At 43.0% G+C, this 16,798-nt stretch overlaps 1 protein-coding gene across 2 annotated transcripts in view; it reads left to right on the top strand.

Annotated features, from left to right (window-relative positions):
* The window catches only part of rlim (ring finger protein, LIM domain interacting), a 67,570-nt gene that overhangs the window by 19,600 nt on the left and 31,172 nt on the right, over positions 1–16,798 (top strand). The window lies entirely within an intron of this gene.

Here is a 16,798-nt window from a genome sequence, read left to right as displayed (position 1 = left end):
TAAATCCTGTCCCCAGGGCAGCACGGTGGTGCAGTGTTTGGCACTGCAGCCTCACAGTGCTGAGGACCGAAGTTCAATCCCGGCCCCGGGTCATTGTCCATGTGGAGTTTGCACATTCTCCCTGTATTTGCATGGGTCTCACCCCCACAACCCAAAGATGTGCAGTGTAGGTGAATTGGTCATGCTAAATTGCCCCTTAATTCAAAACGAAAGAATTGTGTACCCTAAATTTATTTTTTAAAAATCCTGTCCCTAAGAATCTTTTCCAATAATTATCTACCACTGATGTATGGCTCATCGGTCTATAATTTCCTGGATTATCCCTTCAACCCTTTTTAAGCAAAGGAACAACATTGGTTATTCTCCAGTCCTCTGGGGCCTCACCTGTGGCCAATGAGGATACAAAGATTTCTGTCATGGCCCCAGCAATTTTCTCCCTCAATATTCAGGTGCAGATACCATCAGGCTGTAGTGATTTCTCCACCGTAATGCTTTTTAAGACGCCCAACACCACCTCCTTTTTGATATCTACATGACCCAGAATATCTACATACCCTTCCCTGGACTCATCATCCACCAAGTCCTTCTCTTTGGTGAATACTGATGCAAAGTACTCATTTAGTACCTCACCGATTTCCTCTGGCTCCAGGCATAGATTCTCTCCTCTGTCCTGAAATTGGCCAACCCTTTCCCTGGCTACTCTCTTTATACACGTATACAATGCCTTGGGATTCTCCTTAACCCTGTTTGCCAAGGACTTTTCATGACCCATTTTAGCCCTCCTAACTTAGAACAGTACAGCACAGAACAGGCCCTTCAGCCCTCGATGTTGTGCCGAGCAATGATCACCCTACTCAAACTCACGTATCCACCCTATACCCGTAACCCAACAACTCTCCCTTAACCTTACTTTTTAGGACACTACGGGCAATTTAGCATGGCCAATCCACCTAACCCCGCACATCTTTGGACTGTGGGAGGAAACCGGAGCACCCGGAGGAAACCCACGCACACACGGGGAGGACGTGCAGACTCCGCACAGACAGTGACCCAGCCGGGAACCGAACCTGGGACCCTGGAGCTGTGAAGCATTGATGTTAACCACTATGCTATAATCCAAGGTGCTGAGTGGCAGACAAAACTAGTTTACCTGCAGTCATGTTGAAAGCTGGTTTGGGCAGTGACGAGTCGTGTGCTGTAACTCCTTCCTTAAGTTTCTTCCTACTTTCTTTATACTGTTCAAGGGAGTTGTCTGTTCTCAGCCTTCTGGACCTTACAAATGCTTCCTTTTTCTTTTTGACTAGGCTCACAATATCCCTTGTTATCCAAGGTTCCCGAAAATTGCCACACTTATCCTTCATCTCCACAGGAACGTGCCATTCCTGAATTTTAATCAACTAACGTTTGAATGACTCCCACATGTCAGTTGATTTACCCTCAAACAGCCGTCCCCAATCTAAATCCTTCAGTTCCTGCCTAATGTTGTTGTAATTAACCTTCCTTCAATTTAGCACCTTCACCTGAGGACTACTCTTATCCTTATCCACGAGTACCTTAATATTTACGGAATTATAGTCACTATTCCCAAAATGCACCGCTACTAAAACTTTGATTACCTGGCCGGGCTCATTCTCCAATACCAGTTCCAGTACGACCCCTTTTCATAGTTGGACTATTTACCCATTGTTTCACGAAACCCTCTTGGATGCTCCTTACAAATTCTGCCTCATCCTCTGAGTCCGACGTTATTAGAAGAAACTTAAGGAAGGAGTTACAGCACACGACTCGTCACTGCCCAAACCAGCTTTCAACATGACTGCAGGTAAACTAGTTTTGTCTGCCACTCAGCACCTTGGATTATAGCATAGTGGTTAACATCAATGCTTCACAGCTCACAGGTGAGTCCGATCAATATAGGGGAAGTTAAAGTCACCCACCGCAACAATCCTGTTGTTTTTACATTTTTCCAAAATCTGTCTACATATTTGTTCCTCTATCTCCCACTGGCTGTTGGGAGGCCTGCATTGTGATTGCACCCTTCCTATTTCTGAGCTCTACCCAAATTGCCTTGCTGCATCAGTCCTCCAAGGTGTCCACCCTCAGTAGAGCTGTAATATTCTCCTTAACTTGTAATGCAACTCCCCAGCCCCTTTTACACCCCCCTCTATCCTACATGAAGCATCTAAATCCTGGAACATTTAGCTGGCGATCCTGTCCCACCTTCAACCAAGTCTCTGTCATAATAACAACATCATAATTCCAAGCACTAATTTAATCTCTAAATTCATCTGCCTTGCCTGTTATACGTCGCACGTTGAAACAAATGCACTTCAGACTACCAGTCCCAATGTGTTCAGCAACCTCTTCTGCCTGCTCTTCCTCTTAGTCTTACTGGCCTTAATCTCTTGCTATCCCTCAGTTACTTCAGCTGCTGCCCTACCGCTCTGGTTCCCCCACTCCTGCCACAGTAATTTAAACCTTCCTGAGTGACGCTAGTAAACTTCTCGGCCAGGATATTTGTTGCCTCCAGTTTAGGTGCAACCTGCCCTCCTTGTATAGGTCCCGGAAGAGATCCCAATGATTTAGGTATCTGAAACCCTCCCTCCTACACCAGCTCTTTAGCCACATGTTTAGCTGCATTATCTTCCTATTCCGACATTGGCATGTGGCACAGGGAGTAATCTCCTACAGGTTCTGTTTTTTAACTTGCTACCTAACTTCCCAGCAGGACCTTGTCACTCTTCCTGCCTATGTTGTTAGTACCAAATATGTACCACAACCACAACCTATTAGCGCAACATATTAGGGCAGCAGGGTAGCATAGTGGTTAGCATAAATGCTTCACAGCTCCAGGGTCCCAGGTTCGATTCCCGGCTGGGTCACTGTCTGTGTGGAGTCTGCACGTCCTCCCCCTGTGTGCGTGGGTTTCCTCCGGGTGCTCCGGTTTCCTCCCACAGTTCAAAGATGTGCGGGTTAGGTGGATTGGCCATGCTAAATTGCCCGTAGTGTCCTAATAAAAAAAGTAAGGTTAAGGGGGGGTTGTTGGGTTGCGGGTATGGGGTGGATACGTGGGTTTGAGTAGGGTGATCATGGCTCGGCACAACATCGAGGGCCGAAGGGCCTGTTCTGTGCTGTACTGTTCTATGTTCTAACCTCTGGCTGTTCGCCCTCTTCCTTCAGAATGCCCTGTGCCCAATCAGAGACATCATCGACCCTGGCACCATGGAGGCAACATATCCTGGAGTCTCTTTCACGGCCACTGAAGCACTTTTCTGTGCCCCTGACTATCGAGTCCCCTGTAACTACTGCAAATGTACCTTAAGATCAACCTAGATTCCAGTGATTTCATGACTGATGATTTGAAGACATTTTCACATGTTTTCCAAGCTCTGTAGGTTGCCTCATCACGAGCTGAGGTGGAGGATGAATGCCCGTTTGGTGAGATTTGCCATTAGTGAGATTTGCTACCTTTTGAATATATTGTTCATTCATACTGATATTGTCAGTGGTTAGTCTTTATCAGTGTCTCACAGAAAACCAAAAAGGAATTGTCGATAAAATTTAATTGAATAGCTTTTTTTCCTGAGTCCTAGCAAAATGTTATTTTAACACCTGGTTAAGGGAGAGTCAAAGCATGGATGTCGCAAATTTTTTTAGGCGAGCGAGGAAAGAAAAGAGAACTGTTTTAGGGATGTGTTTGAAAGAGCAAGGGGGCAGTGGCTGCAGGATAGATAAGTAAACCTCTGAGGGGCAGTGGAGGGAACAGAGTTGAGTACTGACCCAGAGTCGGGGCAGTGAAGTGTGGGCTGGAGCAAAAAGATGAAGAAAGTGGTGTGTAGGAATTTGAAAATAAGAATAAAATCATTGTGCAAAATGGAGAATTAATGAATCAGAAAAGTTTGGTTTGAGTGATACGAAAGGGAGGGTGAGGGCTGAAGAGTTCTGTGAATTAAAGGGTGAAAGAAGCTATTGAACAGCAAGTGATATCGATGCTTTAGACGGTTCATTCGTTCCAAAATGTAAGGAAAGGTATAGGAGTCTGAGGCAGTGTTTTGGAGGTTTTGTGAACTAAGATAATTGGTAAAATAGCTCAAGCTTGAGTAAGGTGCTGAACCTGTGCACCACCTGAATCGGTGTGAGCAGGCGGCTAGGGAGATAATTGAACGGGAGCCAGAGAAACAAGTTCAGACATGACCCAAAAAGGGTGGCTTTGATTTTGTTGACGTTATGAATTTCAGTACAAGATATTGAGTGTGTTTTTAATGACTGTGCTTTGAGGTAGTCATAGAATTTACAGTGCAGAAGGGGGCCATTCGGCCCATGTGAGACTACATCGGCCCCTGAAAGAGCACCCTACCTAAGCCCACACCAGCACCCCATCCCCATAATCCAGCAACACCTCCTCACCTTTGGACACTATGGGGCAGTTTAGTGTGACCTATCAACCTAACCCTCACATCTTTGGACTGTAGGAGGAAACCGGAGCACCCGGAGGAAACCCACGCAAACCACGGGGATATGATGCCAAAATGCAGAACATTGTTGAGAAATTGGAAAGAACCAAAGCTGAAACGGACATATTTCAAGTGATCACAAGTGCACAGGAGAAATCATTGGAGGCGGTGTGACTATTAGAACAATTAGGAAGTAGAGCACCTGTTTTGGAAGTGGAATATGTTTTCATTCATTTATTGCTCATCCCAGTCCCCCTGCAGTCCATTGGTTTTTATACACCCACAGTGCTGTTAGGGAGGGAGTTTGACACCACAACAGTGAAGGAACAGCAATATATTTCCAAGTCAGGATGGTGAAAGGCTTGGAGAAAAGTTTCCAGGTAATGGTGTTCCTATGTATCTGCTTCCCACTTCCTTCTAGATGATAGTGGTCATTGGTTTGGAAGGAGCTGTCGAAGGAGCCTAGGTGAGTTCCCGCAGAACATCTTGTAGATGGTACATTGTGCATCAGTAGTGATGGGGGTAAATGTTTGTTAATGGGCTGCCCAACAAGCAGGTTGCTTTGTCCTGGATGGTGTTGTTGAAGCTGCACTCATCCAGGCAAGAGAAGAATATTTCATCGCAGTCCTGACTTGTGGACTGTCTCTGGGGAGTCTGGAGGTGAGCTACTCACCGGAGGATTCCGAGCCTCTGACCTCTTGTAGCCACAGTAGTTATATGGTTAGTCCAATTAAGTTTATTGTGCATGGGAACCCCCCAGGATGTTGCTAGTGGGGGATTCCCCTTATATACACATACGACTGCGTGGCAAAATTTGGCTCCAACTCCATCTACAGGTTTGCTGAAGCCACGATTGTAGTGGGTCGGATCTCGAACAACGCTGAGTCAGAGTACAGGATGGAGATAGAGAATCTAGTGGCGTGGTGTAACAACAATCTCTCCCTCAACGTCAGCAAAACTAAGGAGCTGGTCATTGACTTCAGGAAGTGAAGTATCGTACACACCCCTGCCTGCATCAATGGTGCCGAGGTGGTTGGCAGCTTCAAATTCCTAGGTGTGCATATCACAAACAATCTATCCTGGGCTACCTATGTCGATGCTACAACCAAGAAAGCACAACAGTGCCTATACTTCCGCAGGAAACTAAAAAAATTTGACTCACCAATTTTTACAGATGCACCATAGAAAGAATCCTATCTGGCTGCATCACAGCCTGTATGGCAACTGCTCGGCCCAAGACCACAAGAAACTACAGAGAGTTGTGAACACAGCCCAGTCCATCACGCAAACCCGCCTCCCACCCATTGACTCTATCTACACTTCCCGCTGCCTTGGAAAAGAGGGCAACATAATCAAAGACCCCTCCCGCCTCGGTTATTCTCTCTTCCAGCTTCTTCCATCGGGCAAGAGATGCAAAAGTTTAAGAACACACACTAACCGGTTCAGAAACAGCTTCCTGTTGTTACCAGACTCCTGAAAGACACTTCTATGGACTGAACTGATCTCTTTACACATCGGCTCTACTGAGTCGTACTACACACCTGATGCCTGTGCCTATATATTTACATTGTGCATTTATGAATGTCCTATGTTTTTTTTTTCTTGTATGGAATGATCTGCCTGAACTGTACACAGAACAATACCTTTCACTGTACTTCGGTAAAATTCAAATCCAAATTCACCGATGGTAATGCCGTTGATTATCAAGGGCCGATGGCTAGATTCTCATGATGGGGATGACCATTGCCTGGCACTTGGTGGCACAAATGTTATTTGCCACTTGTCAGCCCAAGCCTGGATATTGTCCAGGGCTTGCTGCTTTTGGGCATAAACTGATTTAGTATTTGAGGAGTCACAAATGATGCTGAACATTGTGCAATCATCTGTGCTTCTGAACTTACGATGGAAAGAAGGCAATTAATGAAGCATAGTATCTTCCCCCCCCCCCCCCCCCCCCCCCCCCCTTCTCCCCCCAGCTTGTGGGTATATTGTGACTATTTTCAAACTTTTTTTTTGTGTGGCAACCTCCAACAATTGCCACACCTGTGTCCAACTTGATCTAATCTGCCTATACATTTCCGGGAAGCATAGAATCCCTATGCTGCAGAAGGAGGCCATTCGGCCCATTGAGTCTGTCTCAACCCTCTGAAAGCGCACCCTAACTAGGTCCAATCCCCCAATCTATCCCTGTAACCCCCACCTCGGTACAATTTAGCACAGCCAATCCACCTAACCTGCACATCTTTGGACAGTGGGAGGAAACCGGAGCACCCGGAGGAAACCCGTGCAAACACGGAAAGAATGTGCAAACCAACCCCCCAGATCTTAACTTCAAAAACTGCTTTAAGTTAATGAATATGAATTTTGCTTTTGCAGGCTAATATAGGGAGTTTGCAGATGTAACTTTTTTCATCTAAGTGCTGGTGAGTGTGTGACCAAACTATTGCAGTCGTGAAACAGTGGCTCACCTATGTTTTCAGTATCTTGTTGGAGAATAGGTAAACCACGAGTTGTTACTGAAGTATCACGGGCACTTTTGAACTCTAAATTGTAAAAACCATTCCCCCCCCCCCCCCCCCCCCCCCCTCCACCTTTCAGACTTTCTATAATAAACAGCTAAAAGCAAGTAACATACTCTAAAACGCAGAAGAGATCTCACATTTAACTTTGCAAATGAACAAAAATCCCCTTCCATGTTTCACATTACCCTGTCCTGTAAGTGGAGTCTTCATTCTCTTGGAACCAGTCCAAAGAGACACTCAACTCTCGATGCTTTGCTACATTTTTCCTTTTCTAACCAGGTAACTTCTAATCCGTGAACTGATTGCCACGGTTAGGATTACCCTCGCATTTCCTCCCTCCAGCCAAAGCTAGGTGGAACTTCCTGTTTCTGGTATAGAACTGGGTTGGCTGTCTCTCTCGCACAAATTCAGGGTCAGTGATATCAATACTACTATCGCTTGGTATGCACTTCCTTCCTAAAGCCGATCCCCATGACAACTTGAATTCAGGTAAAATTAGGGTTAGACAGAGTTGGGTTTGGTCATTGAGTTTAAGGCAGCAATCAGAAGTGCTGAACTCTGCAAATTTTGCCCTGACAGTTTCTGACTTCATTCATATTGCATGAATGAATTTGACACTTGGTGACTCACAGCTCAGACTATGTAGATCCCACTGATGGTGTGAAGAGCAGAGTTGAAGGCCCTGGGCGGGCACCACTTGATGGGGAAAGTTGATGGAGGACCTAAGAATCGGCTATTCAGCTGTAAGATTTGGATGAACATTCAGTGAACGATTTGAAGATATTAACAAAAGTGAAAATGTTCACTTGTGGTCAGACTCTGATCGAACGTGCGTCACGGGAGCATTATGAAACAAAATGACACCAAGCCACATAGGGGTATATTATGTCAGTTGACCAGAAGCTTGGTCAATGCGACACACACGTGGTAATACCACCAGCTGCAAGTTCACATCTTAAGTCACACACCATCTTGGCTTGGAAATATATTGCCGTTCCTTTCTGTCACTGTCAAAATCCTGGAACACCTTCCGTAACAGAATATGTTAGCACACCTACACCACAGGAGCTGAGGCGGTTCAAGACCAGTAACTCAAAGGAAATTGGGATTGGGCAATAAATGCTGGTCTTGTCAGTAATGCCTGCATTACAGAAACCAATAGACAAAATAAGGACATAGAGGTAAATGTTGCGCATACAGACTTAAGTGCTTGACAAGTACACAAGATTAAAGATACAGTAGATATGTGGATATGGAATTGACTAAGGGAGAGAGAGAGAGTAGTGATTGTTCTCCGACTAGAGGGAAATATACACTAGTGCTCCCCAGATTTCAATAGTCGAATCACTGCTCTTTTTGCTGTATATTAATGTCCTGGATTTGGGTATTTGGGCGTAATTTCAAAGTTTGCAGACAATATGAAACAGAAATGTAGAAAACAGTGAGGTCAACTGACCTAATATACCCCTATGTGGCTTGGTGTCATTTTGGTTCATCATGCTCCTGCGGCGCACGTTCGACCCGAGTCTGACCACAAAGTGAACATTTTCACTTTTGTTAATACTTCAGTATGAGAGAGAGAGATACAAGTAATGTGGACAGATTCATAGCAGATTAAATTTAATACAGAGAAATGTGAAGTGATGTATTTTGATGGGAGGAATGAGGAGAAGCAGTATAAACTAAATAGGAAATGCTGGAAATATTCGGCAGCATTGGTGGAGCGGAAATCAGATGATGTTTCAGGCCTGTGACCTTTAATCGGAGCGCACTTTTCTAATGAAAGATCGCAGACCTGAAACAACTGTTTCTCTCTTAAATAATGCTGCCGCTCTTGCTGCATATTTTAGCATTTTCTGTTTCTATTTCTGATTTCCAGCATCTGCAGAATCTTGCTTTTGTAAATTAAATGATGCAATGTTAAAGGGTGTGCAGGAATAGACAGTGACATATTACACACACATTTTTGAAGGTGTTATAACATGTTGAGAATGCTGATTAATAAAGTATATCAGTTCTTTGTTTTCATTGTTCGGGCCCTAGTGTGCAAAAGCAAGAAAATTATGCTAAACCTTTATAGAACACTGGTTGAGCCTCATTTGGAATATTGTGTTCAATTCTGGGCACCACACTTCAGGAAGGAAGTTGAAACCTTGAATGGCGCCGGGCAATAAGATAATTTACGCAAGATAAGAGCTCATTGTGTAATTTATTTGCATGGGTAGGGGATTGGTTAACTAACGAAACCGAGTTGGGATAAATGGACCTGTTTTGGGTTGTAAGTCGTAACTAGTGGAGTCCCACGTGGATCAGGCCTCGGCTATTTACAATACATATAATGATAATCTTTATGATCACAAGTGTGCTTACATTAACACTGCAATGAAGTTACTATAAAAAGCCCCAAGTCGTCACATTCTGATGCCTGTTCGGGTAGATAGAGGGAGAATTCAGAGTGACCTAATTACCTAACAGCACGTCTTTCAGGACTTGTGGGAGGAAACCGGAGCACCCGGAGGAAACCCACGGAGAGAACGTGCCGACTCCACAGAATGACCCAAACCAGGAATCAAAGTTGGGACCCTTGAGCTGTGAAGCAATAGTGCTAACCACTGTGCTACTGTGCCGCCTATATGAATGACTTTGAAGGAATCGAGTGTATCGTGGCCAAATTAGCCAGAAATACAAAAATAAGTAGGAAAGCAAGTTGTTCGGAGCACACTGAATCGGCAAAGGGTTATAGATGTGTTAGATGAATGGGCAAAGATTTGGCCGATGGAATACAATGTGGGAAAAGCTGCGATTATCCACTTTGGCAAGAAGAATAGAAAAGGAGAATGTTATTTTAAATGGAGAGACTGCAGAATACTGCGGTACAGAGGGATCTTGGGTGTCCTGGTACGAGATGCATAAAGGGTTAACATGCCGGGACAGCAAGTAATTAGAAATACAAATGGAATGTTGGCATTTATTGCAAGGCCTGTGAAGCATAAACGTAAGGAAATCTTCCTGCAACTATACAGAGCATAGGTGAAACCACAGTTAGAGTACCGTGTACCCTTTTCGTTTCCTTCTTTAACGAGGGCATATACTTGCATTGGAAGTAGTTCAGAAGAATGACACGTACAGTACTGAAAAGTATTGAAGCACGTACAGTACTGAAAAGGCTTGACATGGTGAATGCTTAAAGCATGTCATGGAAGATTAGAACACTTAAGGGGCACCTATGTACTTTCATGGGGCCAGGGTTTAACAACTCCTGTTAAAGAGTCGTATGTTATTGTGTCCACCTGACCTACAACCTTTATGTTGAATTTGGCTAAGATGAGCACAAGAGCTTGCCTTTCAGGTGTTATTCAACGGACTTCTTAGAAGTTTTAAATTAAAAAAACAAGCTTTATTCTACAAATTTAATTAACATTTGTATAAGCACACACTAAGAATTTTAGCAACTACAAACATAAAGGTCCCGCACAGCTACAGTAATCTATGTATAACCCTGAATGATTTCCCCTTTAACTGTTCCAATTCAACAACAAAATCCAAGTAAAACCAGAAACCCCTTTTCAAAGGTGTGGCCCAGCACACTGCATACTTACTGGTATAAGACTGTTATTGATACTCTTTCCCTTTTCAAACAGCAGGTTTGAATTCTTTCCAGAAAGCAATTACCTCTTAAGTTATCAAGTAGTCTGGAACAGCTTTTGAAATGAAGATAGAGAGGCAGGCCAAAAAAACATCTGTCTGAGTCCACAGCAGCCAAATATGAAAGCGAAACCAAAACAAAAAACTCCCACAGCCCAGCTCCACCCACACAATGACATCACTGAAGCCATGTGATAAGCCAAAAACCTTTCTTGAAAGGGACACTCGCATGACAGTATTAAGGGGTCTCCCATTTAAGATAGAGATGAGGAAGAAGTGCTTCTCTCAAAGTGTCATTAATCTTTGGAATTCTGCCAGAGAGTAGCCCCAGAGAGGCTGTCGGGGCTGGTTTAGTACAGGGCTAAAGAGCTGGTTTTTAAAGCAGACCAAGGCAGGTAGGCAGCACGGTTCAGTTCCTATACCAGCCTCCCTGACCAGGCGCCGGAATGTGGCGACTAGGGGCTTTTCACAGGAACTTCATTTGAAGCCTACTTGTGACAAGCAATTTTCATTTCATTTCATTGAATATATTCAAGGCTGAGTTGAACGGAGTTTTGATTTATAAGGTGGGAAAGTGGGAGTCAGGCCACAATCGGATGAGTCACAATCTTACTGAATGACTGAGCGTGGATGTGTTTTGGGGGGAGCGGTGTGATGGAAAGTCTGTTCCTTTTTCTAAAATGTTTTTAAAAGATTACTCTCATGATACTGAGGATGAGCTTCAATAAAGTGGAGAATCAGGCGTGGTCCTCCGTGGAGCAAAGAATGAGGGAGATTTGATGAGGGTCAAGATCGGCAAAGGTCTTTATTGGAGTAAATAAGGAGAAACTGTTTTCCTTTGGCAGGAGGGCTGGTAATTTAAGGTGATTGGCAAAATAAATAGAGGTGGCATGAAACAATTTTTTTCCCCCCCAGTGAGTTGTGATCTTAAATGTACTTCATTGAAAGGTTGATTGAATTGGAGCCACTTGATGAATTCAAATGAGAATTGGATAAGTATGGGAAAGCAGAAGATTTGCAAGGCTATTGGGAAAGAGCAAGAGAATGGAACACGTGGGTTAGCTCTCCCAGGCAACAACACAAGCGATGGAGCCGCCTCTTCTATCATTCTGTGATTCGAGAATTCAGATTTTTAATTGGTTTATGAAGTGGTAACTGATGGCTCTTTGTCACTGATTCCAAGCATAAGAAAGAATCTCTCCCGCATCACCTTATCAAAATCATTCATTATTTAAAAATCTACGAAATCTCTGCTCCAGTAGAAATAACACCCAATATCTCAAAGCACTCCTACTGTAGTTTCTCATCAATGATATCTAATGACCCTAAGTGATCAGTCCATTTGTTCTGGTGGTGATGGAGTGATAATTCATTGCTAGGACTGAGAATTAATTGCTGGTACTCCATTAGTGCAATAGATCGTTAACAATCATAAAAAAGCATAATCATAATTGAATCTGAAAGACTGCAGCACTCTACCTATGTACTAGACTATTACACTACATTACTTGTTCAAGTCTGTGCAAACCTTGCCACCATAACCTCTTGACTCAGGTGGCCCTGGTGTCAATTTAACCAAGCTGGTACTTGAAGGAAATACACTGAAGCCCTATTATTTCTTCAGCTAGATGATCAGAACAAATTGAATATATTATGGTCATATATCCTTGCTAAGTACATTGTGATCTTGTGGAGTCTTCGTTGATTGTCTTGGATTGTGTAACTGTTGTGGACAAGGCTCGCAAAAGTTGAGTAACCAGAAACAAAAACTGTTGTAATTTAAAGTTCCATTATTTATGACTCGGTGGTTCAGTTGAGTAATGTTGCAATGGTGTATCACTTTAATTAAAATAATACGTAAGTTCAAGCAGTAGTGGCACCCGATGATTGTGCTGTGGAATTTAACTGTTGAGCATTGCCTGGTTTGCCTCAGGAACCCCGCTCTGGCGTGACACTCTGCCCCATTTGCTGCAGTGGAAGGCAGTGGGCAGAGAAGGCACTATTCTCTGATTTTTTTTCTCTGGGTCATCTTCTTGGCCTGCTGTGCATTTTGTTTCTGCCCCCTCTTCCAATGCCCTTCCAAACAATTTAGTCTCCAGATGTCACAGCCGTCAGCAACTGTCTCCAGTTGTTTTGTCAATATCCATCATCTTTATATCTATCTTGCAGGTGACCTTGTAGCTGAGGTATGGATACTCAGGAGGTCATGACTCAGTGGCCACTTTTTTAATGATAAAACTGTTGCTGCACCAACTTTGTGTTTTATGCCTTCGAACAACAGATAAAATTGCTAATAAGCACATTTAGGCATTTTGCAGCAGAGATGAGCAATTTCAATCCTTGCTTGTGGGTAACACCACATGTCATCAATTGACAAATTAGGTGTTTGAGGTACACATGAATTATCTCTGTATCGGCAGAGAACTTATTTCCTCATGCCCATTTGTCTAATGTACTTGTTAACCGAACATAGAATTACTTTGTATACCCAGCAGTGTCAGCCGCATTCCCCAATATTAATGTATTGTACCTTCACATACAGCTAAATGACGTAGATGTCATTTGACATGATAGTCTATGGTGATTTTAATTGTGTGGTTATAGTCAGCTAATGTCAATAGAGCGCTTGCATTGTTTCATGGAATTTGCATTGACTATTCTGGTCACTGCCCCTGGCATTTGAACATCTGCCTTATGTTTCAGTGTGGGTGTGGGGAACAAGGATAATCTCTAGTCTTGAGTTTTGAGAAAATTCTGTATAAGCCTAGGTTTTTCAAAGTATTTGAGTGGTAGTCCGATCAATAGCGTTGGAGATAATGGTACACAGAATAAAAGTTAATTAAATTGTTTAAACAGGGAGAGTGGGATTTGGGTTCAAACTAGTAAAAGGCAAATATAGAACTGATAGCGGGAAGTTCTTTGTATTGAGTGATTAGAACAATTAGCTTACAAAAAGGTTGCGTTGAATGTACAACACATGAACATATGTGTTGAATGTGGTGATAGACACCTAATAGCCAAAATGAAGCTCATATCTAGACAGGTATTTGGGCCTTTTACACTGGATGGCTTACCAGGAAAGATTGCTCCTGTTGTTCCCATAAATCAACCCCAGGTTTAGAGGACATGAAAGTCAGTGTAAAGCTGTCATGTGCTACTTAATTAAATGTTGATCCGTTTCTCTATGCATTTGTATAGCCTAAATCAAGGTGGATACAGGCTACCTACTCAGCCTATAATTTGCAATGTTTTCATGTCCTTGACTAACTTTGCACCCTTTAAGAGGGAACTTAACCTGGCCCATCTATATATATAAAATATGTGAAATTTTCCAAGATCCTCAAAAGTATAAGAGCTGCCGAGAGTGCTATTTTTTCATTGGAGGCAATTATTTCAAGAAATAATATATGAAGAACCTTGACCTGATTTAACTGAAGACTGTACCTTTATTCTCTGATTCTTGTGTTCCATAAGGTTTAAACCTTAGCCACATAGGGGGCACTAGCTGGCATAACAAGATTGGGTAGAGAAGGTTGTGAAGCAGTCCATGTAAAGACTCCAGCATTGTCTTTTTCATTTTGCCACCTTCCATTTTTAGGACTGGTGTCAGTAGTTAATGCCTGCAATGGGCATTTAGTTAGAATAGTAGAGGTGAAGCCCTGGAATTGCCCAAGAGGCTGTAAGACAATGCACCTGGGCTTCATTACTGAGATGTTCCAGTGGTCAAATTTAACTGGTGGGCAGCAAGGTACAGACATTTTAGCTCATCTTTTCTTAACCTGTTTCTAAGGGAAATGTAGTGGAGGGCAAGCTTTCTTATTCCTCTGGAATCAATGATTGTGTCTCTACATATCCAGTGTGAATTTACAATTGTTATCTTTACGTTGGTGGTGACCCACCAGCGTTAAAGTAATGGTAGTTGGAATCCAAGCTGCAATCTCTGTCAACTGCTTGGTGCTCAAGGTATTAATTGAAATGGAGTTGAAGACTGTTCATATCTTGCATGTAAAGCAGAAAGGTTAGAACTTTTAATTGTGGCAATCAAGGGGGTGTATTGGCATTTTGGGAGAACAAAGTGATGACGTCAGGAACAAACACTAAGAGCATGAAGGGATTGGGGCCAAGACCAAAACCATTGAGCAAGGAGAGGTGTAGACAATTGTCTTGGAAACCTATTTGGAGTGATCTGTTCTTCAAAAAGCACCTAACGTCCAAATTGATTAAGTTGGATACCTGTTCAGTATTTCATTCACTCTGGAGATTCCACAATGTTGCAGTAGTGAAGTATGACTGAAGTGGTCTGGACTTGCATTTTGTACTTGATGGGTGAGATGCTTTTGAACAAAAATCTCTATCACTGTTTTAGAGATGCATATACACACAAACCTACAAATATGTAATGCAAACTACAGACTGGACCTGTTCATTCAAGCAGTTTTATGCTTTAAAAGATTGACTCAAGTAGTTTAATTGAATTACATTCGTTAAAATAGTAAATATGTTTTCTGTATGATTTCAATCTGAATTGAACAATTTTGGGTAGAAGACTGATTGTGAAAGGTCAAGACGTGATTCTCATCTATCTGGATTTCCCAACCAGATTTGTTTTGGGTGTAATTTCACACGCAAAGCTGCCTAATAAACGGGCACTAATTCACAATTTCAGATTACTCCACAGATAGCTGGACGGGGGAAATTTTGTGCTTCAGAATTGCTATCAGATCATAGAATCCATACAGTGCACAAAGGAGGCCATTTGGCCCCTTGAGTCTCTGCTGATCCTCCTAAAAGAGCACCCTCCCTCTGAAAGAGCACACTACCTAGGTCCACGCCCCCACCATAACCCAGTAACCCCACCTAACATTTTGGTACACTAAACACTAACGGGCAACTTAACATGGCCAATCCACCTAACCTGCACATCTTTGGACTATGGGAGGAAACCAGTGCACCCGGAGGAAATACGGGGCTGGTTTAGCACAGGGCTAAATCACTGGCTTTGAAAGCAGACCAAGGCAGGCCAGCAGCACGGTTCAATTCCATACCAACCTCCCCGAACAGGCGCTGGATTGTGGCGACTAGGGGCTTTTCACGGTAACTTCATTTGAAGCCTACTTGTGACAATAAGCGATTTTCATTTCATTTTTCATTTCAAATCCACGCAGATGCTGGGTGAACGTGCAAACTCCACACAGACCGTCACCCAAGGCTGTAATTGAACCCGGGTCCCTGGCGCTGTGAGGCAGCAGTGCTAACCACTGCCGCCAATTGGGACTCCTTGTAAAGATAAAACTTTGTCTCTGAAATTGGAGTACTCCATGCTGGATACAATATATATGGAAACATTGTTAATATTGATACAGCAGATGTTTTACGTTAAATTTGCACTCACCAACACTGGCTTGCAAACTAGTGTCAATTTCATACTTGCAAAATCTTAGTGAAGGGGGAATGAAAATACGAATATTTTCATGCTAGCTATGCACTTAGTTATTAACAAATGCTAGAATTGAATCCAAGCTATGAAATTCACTTTGAAATGCTTGTTGGTGAAAACTGAATCCCTAGGTTTGAAATAGCAGTTCTCCATGGCAAAGGGTGAATTAAATTGCAAGTGTCTGCTATGAGATGTTTTATTTTCCAAATAATATCCTTTACTTTGAAAGGAGATTCCCTCGCCTTCATTATGACTCCCAATTCCATACTTATTTCCCTTCTATGCTTGTACAATTGAGTGACTAACTAGTTATTTGAAGTCCAGACCTTGCCTGGGTAGCAGTTTCTCAAACCGAAACAACATTAAACAGGTTAGATCTTTGACAATTTGGCAGCATCTGGAAGTCATTTGCTTTCCCCCTGTAACTAGGTTATTAGCCATCCTGTGTAAATGCTCCAGAATTAACGGAATTCAATTTCACTGTTCAGTGGAATCTTTGTGAGTCTTTGGAATTTACTGCCCAAATGGTTTTGGATGCGCAGTTTGATGAGTATATTCAAGATCGAGATAGAGAGGGGTTTGGGCACTAAAGGAATTGCATGTGGGGATGGGCTGGGCTGGGCTGGGCTGGGAGAGTGCACCCATGATCTTAGTAATTTCAGAGCAGTATCAAGGAGCCAAATGACGTCCTCCTATTTTGTATGTTATGATAGTATTTGAACTTACAGCTTCTAGGTTGC

This window comes from Scyliorhinus canicula, chromosome 17, assembly GCF_902713615.1.
Source record: "Scyliorhinus canicula chromosome 17, sScyCan1.1, whole genome shotgun sequence".
Classification (NCBI taxonomy): Eukaryota; Metazoa; Chordata; class Chondrichthyes; order Carcharhiniformes; family Scyliorhinidae; genus Scyliorhinus; species Scyliorhinus canicula.
This window is presented reverse-complemented; position numbering and strand designations above follow the sequence as displayed.